We start from the raw sequence: 24,941 nt of genomic DNA, 5'->3' as shown, positions 1-24,941 counted from the left end.
ACTCAGCATAATGTCCTCAAAGTTCATCCGTGTTGTAGCCCATGACAGGATTTCCTCGTTTTTTAAGACTAAGTATTAATATTCCATTTTATGTCTGTACCACTTTTTCTTTATCCATTCACCCATTGATGGACATTCAGATTGCTTCCACCTCTTGGCTATTGTGAATAGTACTGCCGTGAACCTGGGTGTGCAAATGCCTTTTTTTAGTTTGTTTTTATTTAAAAAATTTTTCCATATTTTATTCAACTATAATTAATATACGGTGTTCTGTTAGTTTCATGTGTACAATATGGTGCTTCAACAGTTCTGTACATCACCCCGTGCTCGTCACATGTGTACTCCTTCATTCCCATCACCCGTTTCCCCCATTCTTCCACCTACCTCCCCTCTGGTGATCATCAGTGTGTTCTCTGTAGTTAAGATTTTGTTTATCTCTCTTTTTCTTTGTTTCTCACTTGTTTTGTGTCTTAAATTCCACATATGAATGGAATCATGTAGTATTTGTCTTTCTCTGACTTACTCACTTCGCATTATATACTCTAGTTCCATCCATGTCATTGCACATGGCAAGATCTCATTCTTTTTTATGGCTGAGTAATATTCCGTTGTGTATATACACCACATCTTCTGTATCCATCATCAGTCGGTGGGCACTTGGGCTGCTTCCATGATTTGGCTGTTGTAGATAGTGCTGCAATAAACAGAGGGGTGCATGTCTCTTTTTGAGTTAGTGTTCTTGTATTCTTTGGGTAAATATCCCATAGTGTGATTATGGGATAGTAGGGTAGCTCTGTTTTCAGCTTTTTGAGGAAGCTCCGTACTGTTGTCCACAGTGGCTGCACCAGTGTGCATTCCCCCCAACAGTGCATGAGGGTTCCTTTTTCTCCACGTTCTCACCAGCACCTTGTTGTTTCCTTCCTTCCCTCCTTTGTTGCTACTCTGACAGGTGTGAGGTGCTACCTCAGGTGGTGTTGATTATCTCCCTGTTGACCATCTCTGTATCTTCTTTGGAGAAATGTCTCTTCAAGTCCTTTGCCCATTTTTTAAATTGTGTTATTTGTTCCTTGGGTTGAGTTGTAGGAATACTTTATGTATTCTGTGTATTAACCCCATTATGTAATTTGTAAATATTTTCTCCCACTTCATAGGCTGCCTTGTGACTGACTGTTTCCATTTGTCTGTTTTTGCTTTCGTTGCCTGCACTTCTGGTGTCAAATGCAAGAAATCATTGCCAAACCCAGTGTCATGAAGCTGTCCTCCTGTGTTTTCTTCCAGCACTTTTTGGGGTCAGCTCTTACGTGGAGGTTTTGAATCCATTTTGACTTAATTTTTGTGCCTGGTGTCAGGGAAGGGTCTGACTGCTCTTTATGCAGACTTTTAGCCAGTCCCCCTCCTCCCAACTCCTTCCCCCTCTCCTTCGGAGGAACCACAGCCCCATTTCCTGAGTCTTTCAGGGGCAGGCAGCTGGGGGTTTTTTTGCCTCTCTGGGCAGTGAGGTTCCGGCTGGCTCTGGCGGGCTCAGCGGTCATCTCTGCTTTCAGCTTCCAGAATGTCACTGATGTCTGTTGTCTGCTCTCATCTACTTTTCTCTTCTCTTTGTCCTTAGGAGTTTTTGTCTTTTTCTCTCTCTTTACCACAATTTTAATTGTAGGGGGATTTCGAGAGAAGCAGAGATAAACAGCCCCATTCCATTGGATCATCGATTGCTCCAAAATCCAGATTGCTCTTTTAAATGATATTTAATATCATGATAAAAGAACAATCTGGATTTTGGGCTTTTAAAAAATGGTATCTCATAAACGCTATTGTCAGGATGTACCAGAAATAATTGTTCAGTCTATTCCTTTGCTTCCTTTTCTGTTAAAACATCTAAGGCTAGCGTTGATTGAAGGTACTTCCCTGAACATTAGTTTATAATTCAAAATAAACCGATTTTTGTTTGTAATATGAGGTCTTCGACGTAAGACGATACTTGTTTCCTGAGGTACACTTCTCTCGTGGGCGGAAAATCCTTGATTTATTTTCAGGTCTCTACACTGTATATTGGTATCATCAGGACATGATGTTCTTTTATGTAAATATATTTTACTCTGGAGCTTTAATTCAACACTCTTGAGCCAGTGTAATGGCAAGCCTAATTTTTGTTAGTTTATGACCAACAGCAGGTTATCGTTCCTGAGGGTCATGGTTTCCCCTCAGAGAAGTGACCACCTTTTCATTGACTTGTAAAGAGGGTAACACTAGTTACCCCTTGTTTTCATACTGGAGTTGATGCCAATAATTTGTGAAAATCAGTTATTTGTTGACAAAGAATGTAGATAAATTTATAAAAGAGAAATGGCTCTGTGACAGAGAGTTACAGACTTGAGTTTTCAATTAAGAAAAGATGGGGTTTCGTGTTATGTATATTTTTGGCAAAAATAGAAAAGTTTTCAAAAACAGAAAGAAAGGAAAGAGGGGGATGGGAGCCCGTTGTGAATGTTTTGTTTTCCAATCTAACATGTCCATGTGTTCGCTTCCAGTGACGTGGCCTGGGTTGATAAGGTGTCTCTCAGCTTTAGGGTTTTATGGTCCATTTCCACGGTGGCCAAGCTTAAGTTGCTCCTCTGTTCCAGGGACATCACTGAGATCTTTGGGGACTGCACAGAAGCGTCTGGTTGGGAACGTCATGAAGGAAGGGGCAAGACCCTGCCCAAGGAAGCGTACGTGAGAATAACGGAGAAGGAGCCCGTCGATATACGCAGTACAGCCGCTGTTGGAGTAGGTAATGTCCAGAGCTTGAGCCGACCCTGCCCTGGCCCGTTCTGCTGCCCCCCGTCAGCCGGATCCACTCTCTGGAATGGGCACTGTGCTTAGGGCCGACCGTTACCCACCTTCTGACCTCAGAAGCCACTTGACCCAGCTGGGGGCTGTTGCCCTTAACTCCTAGGGCAGCTCTGACACAGCCTCTCCGGAGCTCTTCCTGTTGCCTGCAGGACAAGAGAGACCATAAAAGCAGCTTGCAACTCCAGGCGGATGGCAGTGATAACAAATTTGTAGCCAGAGACCGCCCTGCCTTTGATTCTGGGAATGGGGCGCCGGTATCAAAGCTCAGCGAGGGCGTGGCCTTTGAGTCCCCTGTTCTTTCCTGGCTTTAGTCATACCCTGACCCATGCCCTGTGAGTCTTGAACTTTGACCCCTCCCCCTTCCCCCGCCACCCTCCCCCCAGTTACAGTGTGAAGTGCTTGCTTCCTTGCCTTGCTGTGATAGCCTTTAATTCTTATCTTCTCTGTAATGCTTATTGTCAAGGTCAGGGTCGCCCATTATTTCCTATTCTGTGACCCTCAGTGGTTGTCTTTTGATACGCTGGCTCTTTTAGTATGGAATTGGCCATGTCATGTATGTGTCACCTTGATCCTTTAGGGTTTTTTTTTTTTGTTTTCCTTTTATTTATTTATTTTAAAGATTTTGTTTATTTATTTGAGAGTTATTGAGAGAGAGAGAGAGAGAGAGAGAGAGAGAGCGAGAGAGCACGAGGAGGAGCAGAGGGAGAGGGAGGAGCAAGCTCCCTGCTGAGCAGGGAGCTCGATGTGGGGCTCGATCCCAGGACCCTGGGATCATGACCTGAGCCGAAGGCGGACACTTCACCGCCTCAGCCACCCAGGCGCCCCTTTTGTTTTCTGTTTAATCTACCAGTGTAGAACACTAAGATGTACCCTGGGCCAAGTATTTTATGTCTTTGATCATCACATCATCATGGGAACATTAAACAAGTCCCCTTTCCTAGATGAGGATACTGAGGTTCCAAGTGGTTGCATGGCTTGCTGCTGTTGCCCACAGTGCGCCTGGCGGACCCGGCATTCGGCAGTAGGTCTGTCTGTCTCTCATCCTGCGCTGTGCGGGTTGTGTCCCATGCTGTCAGGTTTTGAAAAATACCCCCATGCCTGTGGAATTGTAACTCTCCCACTCTACTTTTTCCACTAGTGTCTGCTGCTTGTTCCCATTTCATGGATTCTTGTTTGGTTTATGATCACACTTAAACATTTAACGAGCATATTAAAACAATATTTTCAACAGTTATGGTTTCATAATTTTACTGCGAACACATTGTTGGTCTGAGACACGATAAAAAGTGTCCCTTTTCTAGTGCAGGCTCTTCTGTGTTGGGGGATGAGTTGTGAGTCGATGCCGAGGCCAGTGTAGGTGGAAGAGTGGCTTGCATGTTTCTGACCCAGCCCCATCACCCAGACCCTTGCAGGACAGGGTCAGTGAAGATGACATAGCAGAGACACGCCGCTTTGCCAGAAATCTTCATGTAGTTCACAGAGCTGTTTGGGAGCCTGGATCCTTTGAAGTGTAGACCATGTATTCAAGTGCGTGTCCTGTCGGTGTGCACAGCCAGGAAGCTGCCCTGAAGGATGTGAGCTTGAAGTTTGAGTCAGTTTGAGAATAAATGGAATCCACTTTATTTTTCAGTAGTGGGCTACGTGGTTTGAAAAATCTGTCTATTAGGCTTCTAAAATACTTTTATTTAATTAGCAAACGCTCCATGTATACCCATATGTATTTGAAATCTTCGCCCAAATCTTGGGCGGGAGGTGTGGTCTACCTTCTTTGAAGCATGAATCAGCTGCAGCTGGGACGTCAGGAAGCCTGCCCGGCCTCGGGCAGTCAGAGACCGGTAGAGCCAGCACGTGAACCCGGATTGGTTGGATTTCCCGGACTGTGCTTTTGACAATGACTCTGCCTCCCTGATTACACAGCGCAGGGACATTTATGTGGCAGACATGTCCAGGAGGCTTTTTATGCTTTGCATTAAAACAAAGGCAGCCTTACGACAGGTGGTTAAATAAGCCTTGTCCTCACAGAGGTGGAGGCTTCTAGATGCGCCTGGTGCTTGCACTGGTGAGGCTGTGCCACGTGGTTTACGGTGGACCGAGCCACCTCTGGGCGTCTGGGAGGAGTGGCTGCTCCGGCCACTCACCGTCCTCTCCCATGAGCTTCCCACGCTGCCCGTAGCAACGAGGCTTGACTCACCTGAGCGGTGGCACGAGCTTCTTTTTTTTTTTTTTTTTAAGTATTTGTTTTTTTTTTTTTTTTTTAAGATTTTATTAATTTGACAGAGAGAGACACAGCGAGAGAGGGAACGCAAGCAGAGGGAGTGGGAGAGGGAGAAGCAGGCTTCCTGCGGAGCGGGGAGCCCGATGTGGGGCTCGATCCCAGGACCCTGGGATCATGACCTGAGCCGAAGGCAGACGCTTAACGACTTCTGTTCTTTCCGAAGCAATGGTGCCTGGAGTGTGGCCACACAATCACACAGGTCAGGGCAGCTCCGGCGTTTATACGGGGATCTCAAAATTTACAAAATCTGCAGATCTCAAAACATCAGGTATATAATATCAGTATCACTCTGAGTAAAATTTTTTTTTTTTTTAAAGATTTATGTATTTTGAGAGAGAGTGAGAGAACGAGCTGGGGGGGAGGGGCAGAGGGAGAAGCGGACTCCCCGCCGAGCAGGGAGCCCGATGCGGGGCTTGATCCCAGGACCTTGGGATTATGACCTGAGCCGAAGGCAGATGCTTAACCAACTGAGCCACCCAGGCGCCCCTGTTTCTTTTTGTTTTGAAATGTGTCTTTCCCCTGATATTACACAGAAAGTTTGGTAAACATTGACGGGTTCAAACAGCAAAATACACACCACCACACGGAGGTAGCCACTGATAAGGTTTTGGTGTGGCTACTTCCAGGTTTTATTCTTGTGAATGAGTATACCTCTTAAAAAGTACAAAATTAGAATGACAGTGTTCTAAATCCATTTTTACTTACTATAACTTCAGTGTTTTCCCCATGTTTTAAAATTTTTTTTACAACATGCTAAGAAGTGGCTATAAAATGTTCTCCGTGGGTAATAGCAAAAGTTACTCCATCCTGATCTTTGATAGCTAGTACCTCTCCAAAGTAGGCCACCGTGGTAGGGCAGAAGTGTTGAAATAAGCACAATTGCCAGTAATTTTCATCCATCCTGTAAAATGACTAATGACGGTGAAGACGTGGTGATGAGAAAACCCGGGTGACGTCAGCCACGTTATGCAGTGGGTGTGACGTGTAAATTCCCAAATGCCGTGCTTGAAGGAAGCCCGGGACATTCCTTTTGACCTGGGTGCTTTGAAACCGGCTTTTCCTTTCCGTGTGGTGGCCCACCTTTTTGTGCTTTTGTTTTTGTTTTTGTTTTTGTTTTTTTGAGAGAGAGAGAAGGAGAGCATGAGCCGGGGAGGAGCCGAGGGAGAGGGGCAAGCGGGCTGCACACCCAGCGTGGCGCCCAGTGTGGTGCTCGATTTCACGACCCCGAGATCAAGACCTGAGCTGAGATCAGCAGTCGGACGCTTAACCGACTGTGCCACCCAGGTGCCCCAGAGGTGACCCACCTTTGACAAGTGACTAGTTTCTCCATACTTGAGTGAAACTTTTCACATTCTGATTTGCAGGTTTTCACCCTCCTGGTTGCTTAATATATTTGATGCTTCATGTACTAGTTAAGTGAGCATTTCCCCTCCCGTTTTCTTTGGCTCTTTCACGTGGGTTAAACCCTAGGTCAGACTGCTGTAGCGACCCCAGCCGCAGGCTGCCTGAAAGATGCTGCTTTTGCGGTTTCCCGGGGTGACATTCCCAGTGCAGCCCTAGTGCGGCTTGTGAACCCGAGAGTTCTGTGCTCCTTGGGGTTGGAGTTCCCCAGCTGAGGTGCTTACAGCTGAGATGGGTGAACACTTAGCAGAAGTGCTCCACCCGGAGCAGGCTGACGTGAGGCGGGGACTGTAATGCATTGTTCCTTATTATTCTTCTCTCCCAGACTTCGTGATTAAGTTAAATTAATCACCATCACCACCATCTCATCATCATCACCAGCATCACCATCGCCACCAGGCCACTGCTTTCCAGACCTGCTTCCTTATTGCCCCTGGGACTCCAGCGTGCCTGGGAGCTGGGTCGGGGCTGAGGGTGGAGGACAAGGCCCTTGACTTCTGTATTGTCCCATCAACCCACAGCCCCGCTTTTATATGTTGTATGTACTGAACTTCCACAAAGTTTTGTTTAAAGAAAGGACTCTTGCTTCGGGAAGGAAAGACTGATTGATAGTCACCATGGCATAGAGAGCCTCGGGGAGGCCGACAGAGAGAAGGAAGATGCACATGCCCACAGTATTACTTCAGGTTTCCCTTCTGCCTGTGTTTCTCCTGCAGGCACATCTTGCTTCTTGGGTTTGGTACTTAACATAATCCCTCCAGTTGGAATTCCCCTAGACCGACCTGCTTTGAAGTTCATGGTTTCCATAAATGTGCCTCAGAAGTTCTAAGGTTAGGAGAGACGGACGGCTAGCCTTCCAAACATTGGTGGTGGGAGGGGACTTGAGTGATGGGGTCAGCAAAGGGTGGTCGTTATAACTGGTTAAGGGCCCTGAGAGACTGGTTTCTATGTTAGGGTTGATGTGGACAGTGGGGAGATGTTCTTGTCGTCACGAGTGATGTGGTGTGTGAGACTGATTGAGCCTCAAAGTTTGTGAACTCTTCGTTACCTGTTTCTGTTTCCTTCTGTGCCTTTGCTCACACTGCCCTGTGGAAGACTCATTCCCTTCCCTTTGTGCCTGCTTAACTCCCAAGTCCGGTTTAAGTAACTCAGCTCTCTCTCTCTTTGGCTGCTTTAAAGATTCTGCTTTGTCTTTGGTAGTCGTGGTTTTTTACATCCAAGTGGGGAGCGCGCTTTCCTCGCTTTCCCCTTTTCCCGATTATGACTTTTTGGATTTTCTGAGTCTGAAGATTGATATTAGGTAAATTTTACCATTATTTATTAGAATAATGCCTCTTCCTCATTTCTTTATTACTTTCTTCAACAAGAAACCCCACGAGACGTATGTTAAGAGTTTCTTGCTTCCTTGACCTGTGTCCCTTTTTTATTTTTTGTCTTTGTCCTTGTCTGCACAGTTCCGGACCATGTCTTTGCATTTGTCTTTTGGTTCACCAGTTTCTTTTCAGTTTATTTTTAATCAGCTGTTTACACTATCCTTGATAAAAAAAGGATTTTTATACTTTTTAATTTTATTTATTTCGGTTTTTTTAACCCTACTGCTTTGTCTCTAGAGCCTAGACAGAGGTACAACACCTAGTACATAGGTGCTCAATAAATATTTATTTTTAATTTTTTAATTTTTTAAAAAATTGTATTTATTAGAGAGAGAGAGAGAGAGCACAAGCAGGTGGAGCAGCAGAGGGAGAGGGAGAAGCAGGCTCCCCGCGGAGCAGGGAGCCCGATGCGGGGCTCGATCCCAGGACCCTGGGATCATGACCTGAGCCGAAGGCAGACGCTTCACCCACTGAGCCACCCAGGCGCCCCAATAAATATGCTTTTTTAATTTTAAAATTTTTAACCATTATTTTTGGTCCCTTCTGAAGTCAGCGTGATAATATTTTTTAAATAAAATTTTACTCCTTTTCAGACTTTATTTATTGAGATATATTAAATATGTTTATTTTATATTGCCTTCCAGCATTTGAATTCCAGTATATGACATCTTTTCAGATCTGACTCATTTGCCTGTGTCTGTTGGCACTCACTCATGGTGACATATTTCCTTACGTATTTATGATTTATTGACTGTGAGCTCATGGGCCTTGGAAGTTTTATCTGTGCAAGTTCTTTAAGGCCTAGATCGAAGTGTTTATACTTGCTTCTGTCAAGTACCTATAGGTACCATTAATTCAGTTCCCTGCTTGTGGTTTTTTGAATTTGCACCACAAAACCACAGAGCACCGTTGCCGGTTATGAATTCTCAAGGGAGATTTTCCACACCCCCCCTTCTCCCCCTGACATATACTCACTTTAAAAGGAAATCACCCATATCTTGAGGGCACAGTTCTGTGAGGTCCAATGTAATGCAGAGATCTGTTCAACTCACAGCTGAGTGGCCTGGGTTTCTGGTCCACGTAAGGATGGTAATGGAGGGTAAGCATGACTGGGGTTCTGGTTTTGGGGATTTCCCACATCTACTGTCTCTTACTCTATTGTCACCTCACCGATGCATTTAAAAAGATGTTGTATTTTCTTCTTCTTTCGTTATTTTTATTTGGGTGGGGGTAGTTTAAGGTATCTGTTGTGTCATTCTGCGGAAAGGAAAGATCTGGTTTTGTTGGTTTGTTTTTAGTGGGTGCTTGTTTTTTTTTTTAAGATTTTATTTATTTATTTCAGAGTGAGAAAAAGAGAGAGCATAAGCAGGGGGAGTGGCAGAGGAAGAGGGAGAAGCAGGCTCCCCCACTGAGCAGGGAGCCTGATGCGGGGCTTGATCCCAGGACCCTGAGATCACGATCTGAGCCAAAGGCAGACCCTTAACCCACTGAGCCACCCAGGTGCCCCTTAGTAGGTGCTTCTAATAGATGAAGTGGGAAAACATTTGGGGCAGAGCTCAAAAAATTACTAAAAACTTAGGTATAAGCCCAGTTGCTCCTTTTATTTTGGGTGTCTGCTCTACACCATCAGACTAGGTCAAATGAGGTGAAGAATAACGCTTGTAATATGCTTTCTGAGTTGGATAGACCTTGATGTCTTTGAGACATTACTTCTTGAAATAAGATTTATTTTTTGGTTTGTCGATTTAATTACCTGTCTAACGATTTACTATATGATATAATTTTACCCTTCCAAGTAAGCTTGATTCCCTAGTAAATCCCCCTATATGATATCCACAATGCATGTTCATGGTGATGTCCAGAGAGGCTCTGATGCACGTTGGTCGGTCCTTTTATTCAGTGTTATTTTGTTTGATTCTGAATTAGCGGAATGTTACTGGTAAGTGAGAATATTTGCAAGTAGTAGACTTATGCCAGTGATGTGAACAAGAAATCAACCTCAAGAAGAAATTCTGAATGTTATGGTTTCTGTGCACAGCGCACAGATCTGTGGGATCAGGTTTAGGATTTGAAAATGCAGTTGGCTCTATACTCTTGGAGTAAACCTAAGCATTGCCACCTGATGGGAGTGTGTAACCTGCATGTGCGCCACTCGGGACCCTGAAGAAATCACACTCTGTTGTGAACTTTAATCGTCTGGTTTTGAGAGTCCTGTCCTGGATTAATGTTGCAGAAAAGGACCTGCCATCTTAGTTACTAGCCTAATGCGTCTGGCTCTCCCTGACCCTCCCTGGCCCGCCCCCCATCTGCATTGCCACAGTGGGTCACAGTGTCCTGGAAACAGCAATACATTGGGTACAACGTAAGCTAATGAGTAATTGTTTAAGCATGTATTATGGTTCTAAGCAAATGTTAGATGGAGTAAAAGTTGATTTAAAGTGGTAGAAAGCTCAAGTTATGGTGATCCCAGTAGAAATAGTAATTGCCCTGTACAGATATGTACTTTGAAATGTTGAAAAGGAATAGTGTGCTTTAAATATTTGCCATTAAAAGAAGCAGAAACATAACATAGTAAGCAGGACAGTGGTATTGCTAGCTGTGGACGTTTACATAAGACCATATTACGATTAGAAATTTTAACATTAACATTTGAAGGGCTGAGAGGAGTTAATATTTATTATGGTTTCTTTGAGTAACCGATTTGGAATTTTAATTTTATAAAATGTGTGTGCCTAACGGATCTTCACATTTAGTCACAAAGAAATGACTGTTTGTTTTTAAAACACTGTAATGTTTACTTTGAATTGCCATTGGTGGAAATGGTTTCTAAGGAGGAAAATGGTTTGCAACTCAAGTTATAAATATTTTTAGGCTTTTAAATTATTTAATCCAAAGCATTCACTATTTATTATTTTTTGCTCAAAGTTTGGTAACATAGACTTTTCCCAGGGTTTTCTTGCTCTTTTCAGTTGTATTTTTCATGTAGTGAACGCATTTCTGAAAATTATAGCAGTGATATTTTTAATAAATGGAATTAATTTAGGTTGATAAGTTCACTAATTTCAAAAGGACTTCTTAAAACCTCTAGTAAAATGATGAAAGCCTTTTTGATGTGGATCAGTCTTTTTGCTTTTTAATGTAGGGGTTTTTAATCCTGGACCACTCCTTTGATAATTTATTTATATCACACTGAAAAATGTGTGTTTTGTTTTGACTATATATATCTATTTCTACCTGTATTAATTTGAGAAAGAAGCCAAGATAGAAGCAAAGGTTATATAAGTAATAGCTCACTTACAGAATCTTTTTCTTCCAACATGTTTGGTGGAAAAATGTTAATTACTGATAGATTCACTTACAAACCCCTACACGGTCAAAAAAGCCACCACTAAGAAAAGTATTTGGAGGCATGATTATTGTCCCGACATTCTCACATTCTATGGGTTTTCCCTTCTGTCAAAAATGAGCAAATCAGGGCGCCTGGGTGGCTCAGTTGGTTAAGCGACTGCCTTCGGCTCAGGTCATTATCCCGGAGTCCCGGGATCGAGTCCCACATCGGGCTCCCTGCTCGGCAGGGAGTCTGCTCCTCCCTCTGACCCTCTTCCCTCTCGTGCTCTCTATCTCTCATTCTCTCTCTCTCAAATAAATAAATAAAATCTTTAAAAAAAAATGAGCAAATCAAAATAAAACTGACTGAGTGATTTTTCTCAGTGATGGGGCCCAGTGATTGGGGGCGAGTGGCCGGGGGCTCAAGAACGCATAACAGGTATCCACTTGCAACCCAGAGTCTGTTTGCAGACTCAGTCCTCTTGGTCATCTTTGTTTCCTGCGGAGAACGTGTAAAGTTCCTAGTGTCACCAGGTAGGATAACCCAGAGCGATCCCACCCCCGTGGGTTTATAATAGTTGTTTCTTCTGTACTCCTTGCTACGTAATCAGCTATCCTGTGTCATCTCTGACATTGCTGTTCGCTTTATTTAAAAAATACTCTATTAACAGCTCAGATCATCTCTTCTCTGAAGGTCATAATATCCGTGGAGTGCCTTTTATATCCTCAGGACTCTATCGCTGATGAAAATCCCGGGGCCTTGCAGGGACTTTCAAGAACTTCCTTTATTCACCGCATATCTAGTGTCACTTTTACATCCTAGGCCCTCCTTTAGATAACTTCACATAGTGAACCACTTTATTTTTGTTTGTTTCTTTATTTTATGTATTTATTTGAGAGAGAGACAGAGAGAGAGAGAGAGCACAAGTGGGAGGAGGGGCAGAGAAAGAAGCAGACTCCCTGCTGAGCAGGGAGCCCGATGCGGGACTCGATCCCATGACCTGGGATCATGACCTGAGCCGGAGACAGATGCTTTACTGGTTGAGCCACCCAGGTGCCCCTGAACCACTTTAAACAAACAAAATAACCGAATCCTACACCTTGGAGCTTACAGCCTAATGGGAGAAAGACTTTGGATAAACTTAGAGGGACAAGGAATATGCATGGGTGCTAGGCGATGATCAGGGTTCTGGCCAAACAATAGCTGAGGAGTGGGTGTGTGTGCGTGTGGGTGAGATGCACCCCGTGGTGCATTGTCAGGAAGGCAGGGAAGGCCTCAGTGTGAAGGTAACCTCCCAGTAAGGGCATGAAGGAGGAGGGCACGCGCCTGCTGTCTCTGGGGCAAGAAGACAGAGGCCCAGATGTTCTCCTTATTCCAGATCCAGCAAAGCAGGCCCAACCTTGCACAAGCACAGATCACTGGTTCAAAGCCCACTTTGTCACAGCCACACCCGTGCTCTCCACCACCTGGGTGACTTCAAAGGGACCTTTTTGTTCATCTCAAGAAGCTGCCCAGCTCCTAGCAAAATGTGTTCTACATCATGAGCATGAGGAAGGAACCGTGTCTGTTCACAAGCCGAAGTCATGGGAGAGAGGGAGGGAAATTCATTTTCTCTCTGCTCAGCTCGCAGAGCCCCAAATTTATATCCTCCTTCCTCACGTCTCTTAAGAAGGTTAAGAAAGAACTTTTCGGGAACTACCCTTTCTGCTTTTCCTTTTCTCTATTTAAAGATGTTTAAAAATCACTTTGCTTTAAAAATGTTCCTGTTCTCCTTTTATTGGGGATGTTTCAAAAGAGTTGTGCCCATGATTGTGCAGAAGCTGACAGGACAGACGGCATATTGCTCTTGTGTCCGTGGAGCCTGGAAAAGGCAGTTCGCTGGGATCACTGGGTGCGGCGTCCTGTTTCAGTCTGAATAAAGAAACTTGAAATTGGTAGCAGATTAAAGGAAGGCCCCCCCCCCCCATAGGCTTGGTGAGGAGATACGGGTCCTGAGCCCCAGAGGACAGCGAGGGACCTTCACTGCTGTTGTCCCGCACCGTCCACCTGGATTTGGGGGTTCTTGTCGTGATCTGCGCCCGTCCGTGCTACTCTAACTTCTTGCTCATAAAATAAAGAAAAAAATTCTTTCTTTTTGGATAAAATATTTGTCAGCCAATGTGCTGTTTATCGTTTTGTGACTTTGGTTTTAAATACTATTAAGTAACCGGGGCGCCTGGGTGGCTCAGTCGTTAAGCGTCTGCCTTCGGCTCAGGTCATGATCCCAGGGTCCTGGGATCGAGCCCCTCATCGGGCTCCCTGCTCAGCGGGGAGTCTGCTTCTCCCTCTCCCACTCCCCCTGCTTGTGTTCCCTCTCTCACTGTGTCTCACTCTGTCAAAAAAAAAATTTTTTTTAAGTAACTGTGATGCTCATTCTTAGACTCCTGACCAAAGTGATTGGCTGTGGGGTTTTCTAGGCAGACTCATGGAATTTCAGTGGTAACGAGGACCTAGTTCAGTGTGATGATTAATGTATAGTATTGCCCCTCTCTTGGGACGAGTTTGTGAGAATGGCTGAGAAGTCAGTGTGTAGGCTGAGGGTTCACAGAGTAGACCACGCAGACTCATCGTTTTCCTTTGCACTGGCCAGTCATTCCTTCTTGTTGAAGATATACGTGCACGGCGAGTGTAAGACCGTCCTGCGTTGATTCAGGTGACGTTCATCTTGGCCGAAAGATGTTTGCGTATTTCGAGTGACATTTAAGGGCTACTATTCGGAGTCCGTAAAGGTCGGGTGAGCATGTAGATCCCTGGCCTTCATTCTAGCACGATCCGCCACAGCTCTTGTCTCCTTTTGTCTTGGTGCTACTTCGCCCACATTTATGGCTTCTGCTCCTTCAACGTGCTGGTTTGCATGCGGCTCTCCTGGCCTCTCTACCTCGTTACTTCGGCCCTCGCTTTCTGATGCTGCCTGGACCAGCATCTTGGTTCATCCCCTCAAACAACAGGCCTTGCACTTCTGCTCTGTAGACCCCATTCTAGGTACAGGGGCTAGAGTATGGAGCCAGACGAGGTCCCTGCTCTCATTTTATCGGGAGGGGGAGAAGAGACACCTATGCCAAGTATTGGGGAGTTTTTTAGGAGGAAAAATAAAGCAGGGCAAGGGCATGGAGTGATGGTGAAAACGCCATCTTCGATGTGGAGGGGACACAGGGGGATGCACGGAACCAGTTGGGAGGCTCTTGCCATTGTCTGTAGGCCAACTGTGTACCGTTGGCTCGGCGGGGAGGGTAGTGAGGGGTGAGTAGGAAGTGGTCTGATTCTGGATACACTCCTAAAGCAGGGCAGTAGAATTTGGGTATGGTCAGGCGTGGATTTGGGAGAAAGAGGCACACAGGGTTTCTCCAGAGAGTTTGACCTGAGCTGCTGGTAAGTTGAGTTATCATTTACTGAGTAAATGAGTTATCATTTAATGCGTTTACTACATGCAGGAAGAAAATGCTGGGGCTGTGGGGAGTCAGGTTCTTAGGAGTTTTAAGTACATACCCTGTTGGGTATCTAAGTGGGAATATTGAGGCGGTAGGCTGTCTGAACCTAGAGGTTAAGAGAGCCCCGCCTGGGGTCACCTTTTTACTGCGAGTTGTCCTAGAAGGGATGGTGCTTAAACCCAGGGGATTGGAAGAGGTCCCGTGAAATGTTCTCCAGGTAAGGACCCCTGAGGCTCCTTGGGCCTGTAGAGGGATCTGCAGAGTCACAACTTTTTATAGCAATACTAAGACGTTCAGTACAGTAGCACTTTTCAGAGGCGACGTGGGACATCAGAGCAGAGCGAATGTAGACACAGACACGGCAGTCTGCTCCTGTCTGTGAAGCTGGATATTAAAGAGATTTTCAAGAATGTAAAACTCTGCCGCTTTTCTTACTAAAGACATGTATTTTTGTTTTGGAAAATACATTTTTCATTAAAATATGTTATTTTTGTTGTAATGGGCTTATCATTGCTTTTAGATGAATTCATAGATATTTAAAAATTTTCTATCACCGCTATCCCTGGATATAACCCTTAGAAACAAGCAATTCTGAGCTCCTTAATAATTTTTTTAAAAGTGTAAAGGGGTCATGAGAGCAAAATGTTTGAGGACCGCTGACCTAGAGAGGGAAGGACAACAGGGAAGACATCTGAGAATTGAATGACCCTTTGGGCCCTTGCAGAGCTACGGAAGAGCCCACGAAGGACAGGGAGAAGGGACCGTCAAAGGGAAGGGCCGTGAAAGTACGCTGGGGGCCAAGGAAAGCGAGTGTTTCCCACAGAAGCAAGAGGTCCCCTGTGTCGTGTGAGGCTAATAGGTCAGATTAAATGAGAACTGAGAACTGACCGTTGGCTTTAGCAGTGGTGGAGGTCACTGATTTTGAAATGGATAATTGCAGTAGACGGGAGAAGAGGAGGCTCAGGAGAAGGGAAGTGATTTGAATCCCAGTTAGATCCCTGAGAGTGGGAACTGACCTAGCCTATGTCTTCATTTTGAGACTGGCCTTCAGATTTATCTTGCGTGGTGTGGGAACCCACCCCAGGCAGACCAGCTCTGAGGCTGAGCATGAAGTACCAGAGAGAGGTGCTTAATCCCCTTGGCTGTGCGTGGGGTAATGGTCCCAGCTTGCACTCCCACCAGCAGTGTAAGAGGGTTCCCCTTTCTCCACGTTCTTGGAGTTTACATAAAAACTTAAAAAACAGAAGGTGCATGGGTTATTTTTCCTCAAGCTAAGAAACATGGTTATATGAGATTAGTTACTAAATAAGTTTTTCTTTCTTAAAATTTCTGTGTCCTTCCTAAGGAATAACAGAATTTTTTATATTTACTGCTTATGTGTTATTGATCAATATTAAATGTTATGTTTTTTATTTTTTAAAGATTGTATTTATCTCAGACAGAGAGTGAGCACGAGTAGGGGGCAGGGGCAGAGAGAGGAGCAGGCTCCCAGCTGAGCAGGGAGCCCGATGTGGGACTTGATCCCAGGACCCTGGGACCATGACCTGAGCCGAAGGCGGGCGGTTCACCGACTGGGCCACCCAGGCGCCCCTAAATGTTATGTTTTTAGAGGGAAAAGAAGAGGTATATTTTCCTCAAGTGAGGTCTTAACCAATTTATACTCAAGAACATTTATTTACACTTAAAGGTAATTGTTTATGTATATGTCACATCCATCAGACAAAACTTTTCATCAGTAGAGTGTGAGTTTTTCAGTTTTGTTTCCTTAGGGACTATCATCCTACCTGGAATACAGTAGGAATTTAATAAATATTTTAGAAGGAGTAAGATACTAGAACATTTAGATTTATGGTTTATGGTTTATCTTTTGAGTAATTTTTCCATGGTGTTAAAAGTAACCTTTAAGTGGGATAAGTAAAATTAGATAAAACCCAAAGGACAGATTGCTTTTAATTCTAGGTTGGAACACATGTTCAGAGACTATTTTGATAGAGACTATCTGAAAAAATGTTCAGATAACAATACTTTATCCTTTGCTTTGATTAGATGTGTATTTCAAGAATGGCACGACTGAAGCAAATACGCACACTTTCTGTTTGTGAGACTTTGGAGGTCCTCCAAGGTAATAAGAGAAATAGGCTTGACCTGTGAGGGACCGTATCTTCTTCAGAACTGACTCAAAGAAAATTTTTTGTCAACTGTTTTTAAATTTGGGTATAGTTGATACGCTATACGATGTATAAATTTTGAGTGAACCCTTCAGTGAACCAACATCTCTCTCAAGATAAGAACATTTCCATCACCCAGAAAGTTCTCTTGTGCCATGTCCAGTCATTTGCCCCACCTCAGAAATAAATGGTACTGTGATTTCTATCAGCAGAGCTTAGTTGTGCCTCTTCCAGAACTTCATATACATGGAGTTATACAGAGTGTGCCCGTGTACACTTTTGCCTCACTTAACGGTGTTTTTGAGACTCATACTTGTTACAAGTATCAGTAGGTTGTTTCTTAATGTTGATGAGTAGTATTCTGTGGTGTGAATTTATCCACTCATCTGTTTGGGTGGGTTACAATTTTTGTCTATTGTGAATATAACTGCCATGAACATTAATGCACAAGTTTCTTTGTGGACATATGTTTTCATTTCTTTTGTATATACTTAGAAGTACATCCCTGGATAAGTATATATTTAATTTTATTAAAAATTATCAAACGTATTCCTAAAGGGGTTCTATATTTAAACATGCCCATCAGGGATGTTTTCAGTGCTCCAAGATGCTCTAAGCCTTTGCCGACACTTGCGCCTGTCAGTCTTTTCAATATCGGCACTCTAGTGGGTATCATACGGTACTTTGTGATTTCTTTGACGATAACGATGCTGAAATTCTGTCACGTACTTATTGGCCATTCCCGTGTCTTCTTTTTTTGAAGTAATCTAGTCAGGTCTTTTGCTTTTTTTAAAACTGGGTTGTGTGACTTTTTTGTTCTTAACTTTTTATGCTTTTTAGTTCATGAATTATAGCTGTTCTTTATGTATTTTAGGTATAAGTCCTTTGTCAGATATGTGTATTGTGACTCTTTTCCAGTTGGTGGTTGTCCTTTTATTTCTTAACTGTGTCTTTCAAAAAGCAGAAGTTTTCATTTCAATGAAGTCCATTTTTATCAGGGTTTCTTTCTTTTATCCAGAGTGTTTTCCCTAGTCCATCGTCACAAAGATATTCTCTTATGTTTTTCTGCTTTATGGTTTTAGGTTTTTATGGTTAGTTCTATGTGAGGTGTAGAGGTGAGGATTAATTCTTCTTTCTGTGTGGATATCAATTTGTTCCTGCCCAGTTTGTTGCAAAGACTGTCCTTAAACCCACTGAATTATTTTGGTGACTTGGTCAAAAAAATCAGTTGACCATAGATGTGTACATCTGTTTTTGGCCTCTTATCCTTCACTGTTTATTCATCTGTCCCTACGCCTGTGCTGTATTTTGTTGAAGAGTTTTGCACATATGATTTTTGAGTGATATTATAGTTTTCTTTTATTGTCTTTGTCTGGTTGTTACATTGAGGTCATGTTGGTATATGCTTTTCCATGTGTTTACTTATCTGTGTCTTTATATTTAAAAATGCATCTGTTGTAGGTAGTACATAGTTGGGGATTGCTTTTTTGTATATTCTGACAATCTCTGCCTTTTAATTGGAATGTTTAGTCTATGTACCATAATTACTGATGTGGTTAGGTTTTGATCTACCATTTTTGTTGTTTCTTTTCTTTTTTTTTTTAAAGAGATTTTATTTATTTATTTGACAGACAGAGACACAGCGAGAGAGGGAACACAAGCAGAGGGAGTGGGAGAGGGAGAGGCAGACTCCCCGCTGAGCGGGGAGCCGGATGCGGGGTCCATCCCAGGACCCTGGGACCATGACCTGAGCCGAAGGCAGACGCTTAATGACTGAGCCACCCAGGCGCCCCATTTTTGTTGTTTCTTACTTGTCTCATCCTGTAAACATTTTTTTAAAAATCCTGTATCCCCTTTTCGAATTTCTCTTTGTCTGATTAGATATGTTTAATTTCTCTCTTAGGTTTTCAGCTATACCTCTGCCTTGTTGTTCTTGTAGTTTCTGTACAGATTACAGTATTCCTCTGTAAGTCTTTTTTGAATTAAGATTTTACCACTTTGTGTAAGAAATGTATGAAACCTATAATATGGCTTCATTTGCCCCTTCTTGTTCATTGTACTGTCCTCATATATTTTATATCCATATATGTTATAAACTAATACAGTTTCATTCTCTTAAGACAGTGTATATGCAGTGTATATAAACAGTATGTGTGTATGCACACAGTTAATACAGTATCTGTAACAGGTAGGTCTTAAGGAAATTAAGAGGAGGACTCTTTCATGTTTACTTATGCCTTTGCTTCTTCCAAGGCTCTTCATTCTTTTCTGTAGATTCAGGTTTATATCTGGTACCACTTCTGTTCTTCCTGGAAGAAGGCCTTTTTTGCAGTATTGGGGCTATTTTGCAACAGATTCTCTCAGTTTTCATTTATATGAAGATTCTTTATTTTTCCTTTATTTTCGAAGGGGTTTTGTTGTGCATAGACTTCTAGGTTGACATTTTTTTTTTCCTTTCAGTTCTTTACAGATGTCGTTTGCTGTCTTTCTGATGAACTTTTGGCTATATTCTCATTATTGTTCTCTGTCTTTTCTTCTCTGGTCACGTCTACACATTTTTGTTGTTGTATCTTTGGTTTTCAATATTAGGTGACATTTTCTCATGGCTAACTGAAAATCCTGCTCTGATAGATTGCTGTTTTTGCTCAGTTTTGAATGTTTCTGCCCCATTCTCTCTATTCTCCCCTAACTTGTAAATTAAATCACTTGATACTCCTCTCTGGTCTTAGAGGCTCTTTTCAAACCATTGGTTTTTGTTGTTGTTGTTGTCTTATTTTTTTTTTTTTCCTGTGCCTCAGCATGGATTCTTTGTATTGACATGTCTTAAAGTTCACCTGGCCTTTTTCATCATTGTGTCCCCTCTGATAATCTCCATCGGATCCAGTGTTGTCCATTTCAGATATTGTAGTTTTCAGTTCTGTAATTTCCATTTGGTTCTTTTTTTTTTTTTTTTTTTATTAAATCTCTTCTGAAACGTCCTATTTCTTTACCCATTCTATCTCTCATTCTGTAAATTCTTCAATATATTTAGCATTGTTATTTTAAAATTCTTGTCTTTGGATTCCATTTTCTGGGTCACGTATAGGTCCGTTTCTGTGGACTGCTTTGACTATGGAGTTACATCTCTCATTTATCGCACATACATATTAATTTTTGATCGTATGCCAGACATCGCAGATGCTATGTTGTAAAGATTCTGTTACGTTCCCCTGAGGAAGGTTGAGTTTTGTTCAAACAGGCAGTTAAATTAATGGCAAATCATCTCGCACGGTACAGAGGCTCATCCTTAGGCTTTGCTATTTCTGTTTTGCCCGTCACTTCCCGGGAAATGTCTGCTCGCCCAGGGAAGTGGTCTTTGTGCCTTAAGCTGAGGTGCTTCTGTGGTTTCAAAGGGAAGCCTGAGGCCTTTATCAGGCTCCCTGGATGTGGGCAGCTGTTGGAACTGGTCAGCTTCCTAAAAATGTCCCAACTGTTGATGTTTTCCTCAGCATCCTCGGACTTGAAGTTCTCAGTTTAGCCAACAAATGTAGTATTAATTTGCAAATTTGGGACTTCACCCTTGATGGCTTTCTCATTTGGGAGACTTTCTTCCTCAATTTTCAGCCACCCTGGCAGGCCCATATTCTGACCCACAGGGTTGCGGTTTGCTATTTTGAGCTCCATCTGCTGTGGCAAGGGCTGGTTTCACTCTCGTGCGATAAGCCCTACACATGTAAATTAGCATCGAGTGGGGTTTCCTTCCTTTCTGGACTCGTAGATAGTTTACTTTCCGCCTGGTTGTTTTCCGCTGCCTTCACAGTTGATTTTTATATTCATCCACCATTTATAGTTGTTACTGGGTGGAGGTCAACCCTGTCATTGGAAAGCCAATCTTGGAAGGAATTTGTTGTGTGTGGTTTATTTCAGTCATTTATGAAGAGGTGTCAAACCTCTTTCATTGGGAGCTTGAAAATGTCCTCGAGTCATGTATAATGGATGACACTGTTACAGGCCAGTAGGGCATAGTGTTTATGAGAAGCTTAGTATTTATGAAAAGAAATACAAGATATTAAAACATAATCTAAGATGGGAAATTTGGTCATCTGCCTGATTTGTGCATAGGCTGATGTTAGATAACCACGAGAATGGAAATTAAACCTACTCAGTGCATGTACTTAGAGACCCCAGTGGAATTAAACTTCATGTAGCTACTGGGACGTTCCTCATGTCCGCCCTCGCAATTTCTGACCTATATTAATTGCCTTTAAGAGAGGAGACTTTAGTTTTGAAGTTTCTCACCACCCTGAATTTGTTTTGGTCGCTGAAATTGGGTAGGTAAGTTTTGTGCAGTTTGCAGAGTCCACCACCAGAGAGAAATTAGGCCAACTTAAAATATAGCATGTTCCAGGAATAGTAACAATGTAGTTAGAAACTGAAATTACCACCACCAGCACTGGTGCTATTTTGCTTTTGTGTGCCCATGTTCACCAAGGTAAGATGTATCATCACTATGATATTGGTGGGAGTGGGTGAACATTTAAGCAGGCCAGAAACTTTTTTTTTTTTTTTTTACTCTGTCAGCAACACTATGTTAAATAGTAACAGCATTGCCCCGTTTCACATTTTCTCTTTCTATAATGTTTCTTTGAAAAAGCTTTGAGGAATTGTTTAATCAGCAGATTTTTTGTTTGAAACAACTTTTTAATAAACGCTTTTCCAAAATATGTTATCGCCATATAAAAAAGAAAATCCTGTTGGCCCTTGAACAATGTGCGATTTAGGGACACTGACCCTTCCCCCTACACGAGGTTAAAAATCCACATATAACTTTTGTCTCTCCAAAACGGAACTGCTGTTGACCAGAAGCCTTCCTTATAAACAGTAGACTAACACATATTTTGTATGTTGTATGTATCACATAATGTGTTCTTACAATAAAGTGAGCTAGAGAAAGGAAAATGTTATTGAGAATATCATAAGGAAGAGAAAATACATTTAGTGTACTGGGCTGTATTTACTGAAAAACCCACGTGTAAGTGGACCTGTGTAGTTCAGAGGGTCAACTGTTGTTCAAGAGTCAACTATACCAGTAGATAAAAAGGAAGAAAATGAAATTAACCCAAATCCCTCTGCCAGGTGCAACCACATTGGAGGGCATACATCATTTTAGCTTATTTTTCTGTTTTAATTTACAAAAATGGATCATAGTATATATATTTTAGGATCTTTTTTTCTCAGTTCAAGCAGTTCTATATATGTGTCAATGTTTGTGCTTTTATGTATACTGTGTGTGTATATATTTAAACAAAAAAGAAATTGTTCAGATACCTGTTTAAAATCCATCCAGCTAGATAGCTTTGAATTTGCTAGGGCCTAGGTTAAGGAACTATTTTTTTTTTTTTTTGAGAGAGAGAGAGAGAGAGAGAGAGAGAGAGCACGCACGTGTGCAGAGGGAGAACCCGAAGCAGACTCCCTGCCAAGTGTGGAGCCCGTGATGCAGGGCTCCATCTCATGACCTGACATCATGACCTGAGCTTAAGTCAAGAGTCAGACGCTTAACCGACTGAGCCACCCAGGTGCTCCTAGGGAACATTTTGTCATTAACTGAAACCACATTTGTTTTTGTAACTGATAAGCATGAGAGAAAACCGCTTTGTAGCTTCTACTTTGACGCACCTAAGAATGGGTTTCCTGCCCTTACTCTGCTTACTGGCACGTGGACACTGTCTTCTTTCTGGCTTTATCACATTGCCCCTGGTACAGGCTGAAAAACCTCAGAGCTGCTCTGCAAAATCATGCTTTGCTGATTTGGTGATGACCAGGTGTATCTCAGTGCAGAGTGTTGTCTTGAAACACCAGAGCCTTCTGTTTAGTCAGGATCTCATTGCCAGCCTTGTACGTAGGCGTTGAACAAGGCATCTTTCTGGAGTTTATAGTCTAGAAGGGAAGCAGACCTTGAGCTCGGGAGGAATTATTGGTGTGCTGTGGGTAGTGAAGAAGCTCAGGGTCGTCGGCGTGTATGGCAAGTGTCTTGACCTCACATGGGATGTCTGAGAAGAGCTTCTTGGAGGAAAAGATGTTTAGGTTGCCACCTTCCCAAGGACCAAAAGCTAGGTGGGAAAATGGATTAGGAAAAGCCAGGGGTGGTTTTCCGGGTGGAGGAGCCGTCCAAGACAGAAGCCAGGATTGGTTTATTTGCCTCTCTTCTGACAGTTTCCTTCTGTAGTCTCTTTTGGAACATTGGGACGATTTTTCCCATAATTGTCCATATAAAACATGTCATCCGTGTAAATTGTGCGGTAAGACCGGGCTGAACAGTTGTAGGAGTCGCGATCCACACGCTGTTTCACAGACTGGTTCTTTGAAGGTTAATGACTTGGGATAAACTAACAGTGAACAACGTATCCCTTCAGTGTCTTCATCTAGAGGCGAGGCTGAGCCCCCTGCAGACTAGGAGCTTGTGGGGATGGCCCTTGAGATGCTTGCTGCCGGTTGGACAGCTGTGTGGCCCCCGGAGTTTTTAGGTCAGCTGTAGCATCTTTCTCTTTGCTTCTTTAGTATGTCATGGGTTTCCTACAGAGGCCGGGACACCGTCTGGGCCGGGGGCTAGCTGACTAGCAGGAGGGCCAAGTCTGGCCAGAGACCTGTTTTTAAAGATATGGCTCTGTCATCTGTACATCCCCGGTGGTGCTTTTGCACTGTGATGACAGAGCTGAGTAGTTGCAAAAGATCCCATGTGCCCTGCAAAACCTGACAGGCCGACTCCAGAAAATGTCTGCTGCCTGGTCTAGGCATGATCCACGACCAGATACCCCACATCACTTCTTTATTTTGGTTGGTACACATTGCTTCCCGTACTCTCCACAGCCAGTCCAATGCTGGTCCTTTTCATTGTCCGATTTTTTTCTTTCTTCTCTCTCTTCTGACCAGTTATCCCTGGCTGACTAAAAAATGGGGCTGACATCACATCAACTCATATGGCACCATTACCGTCAGCCTTTGTTTTTGGCTCTTCTCCACTGAAAATTTTTAAAAATTATTATTTATTTGAGAGAGAGAGAGAGAGAGTGAGCGGGGATAGGAGCAGAGGGAGAGGATCAAGCAGACTCACGCTGAGCATGGAGCTTGATGCGGGGCTCGATCCCACGACCCTGAACTCATGACCTGAACTGAAATCAAGAGTCCGACGCTCAACCGACTGAGCCACCCAGGCTCCCCTCCACTTCAGTTTTGATTACTGCTCATTCTCAGAAGCTTTTCCCATCACTTCTTGTTTCATAGAGGCCCAGAGGAGAAAAAGCACAAATTTTGGCTCCAAGAAAATGGTTTATTTGTTTATTTTAAGTAGTCTCTACACCCGGCGTGGTGCTTGAACTCATGACCCTGAGATCAAGAGTCGGAGCCTCTATCCATGGAGCCAGCCGCCAGGCACCCATCCACGAAGACTATTTAAAGTTGAGTCCTGCTATTAGAAAATAGGTTAATTTAGGCATGTCACTGTACTTCTCTGAACCTCAGGTTCTTTTTCTGACAACGGGGATCATTTTCTAGCTCTCTCACCTACTGTGGCAAAGATGGGGCATATACATGCTGTCCCATCCGTGATTCGTTCTTCTCTGCAAAGCCGGCCATGTGGGATGACCGGCCTCCTTCACTTCAGTGCATCTGTGAAGAAGTTAATTTTGTTTTTAAATTTATTGTGGAATAAATGTGGTTTGTATTTATTTTGAAATTTTTGCTCAGCTAACACTAAGGAAACTATTCTTATTAAATATGGTTTGAATAGGAACACATGAATCTCAAATGATCTGCAGAGCAAAACCAGAATTCAGTATTACTGAATGAAAGCCCTTTTCGTGTATTTTTAAAACCAGAAGCACTGCATTTTGGGAGCCCACGAAAATTCAAATGTTAAGTCAGGAAATCAGAGACCTTTTTCTTCCTGGCTGACCGAGTTGTGGGTTGCGTTTTTGTCCCCGTATGTTCTGTGGTCGAAGCCTTGCGTGAAGACTGAGGTCAGTCTCCACGCAGGCTCCGCCAGCCTGAAGATAACCACACCACTGCCATGCCCATGCTGGCGTGTGAAAGCAGTGTGGCCACGGTGCCACGGAATGTTCCACC

At 43.2% G+C, this 24,941-nt stretch overlaps 1 protein-coding gene across 24 annotated transcripts in view; it reads left to right on the top strand.

Moving 5' to 3' along the window:
- Positions 1-24,941, top strand: part of SGMS1 (sphingomyelin synthase 1) — a 266,979-nt gene that overhangs the window by 126,126 nt on the left and 115,912 nt on the right. For 20 of the 24 annotated variants that reach the window (XR_012374275.1, XR_012374268.1, XR_012374273.1 and 17 more), the window contains one exon: positions 2,619-2,767. The gene's annotated coding sequence lies outside the window, so the exon portion shown is untranslated. The remainder of the gene's footprint in view (positions 1-2,618; positions 2,768-24,941) is intronic. The other 4 variants (XR_012374280.1, XR_012374270.1, XR_012374277.1 and 1 more) reach the window with 1 other exon arrangement.

Source organism: Callorhinus ursinus, unplaced genomic scaffold (genome assembly GCF_003265705.2).
Source record: "Callorhinus ursinus isolate GAN/ISIS: 27379988/994484 unplaced genomic scaffold, GSC_fseal_2.0 scaffold32, whole genome shotgun sequence".
NCBI classification, from domain to species: domain Eukaryota; kingdom Metazoa; phylum Chordata; class Mammalia; order Carnivora; family Otariidae; genus Callorhinus; species Callorhinus ursinus.
The sequence above is the reverse complement of the archived record's forward strand: the minus strand, read 5'-3'. Positions and strand labels throughout refer to the sequence as shown.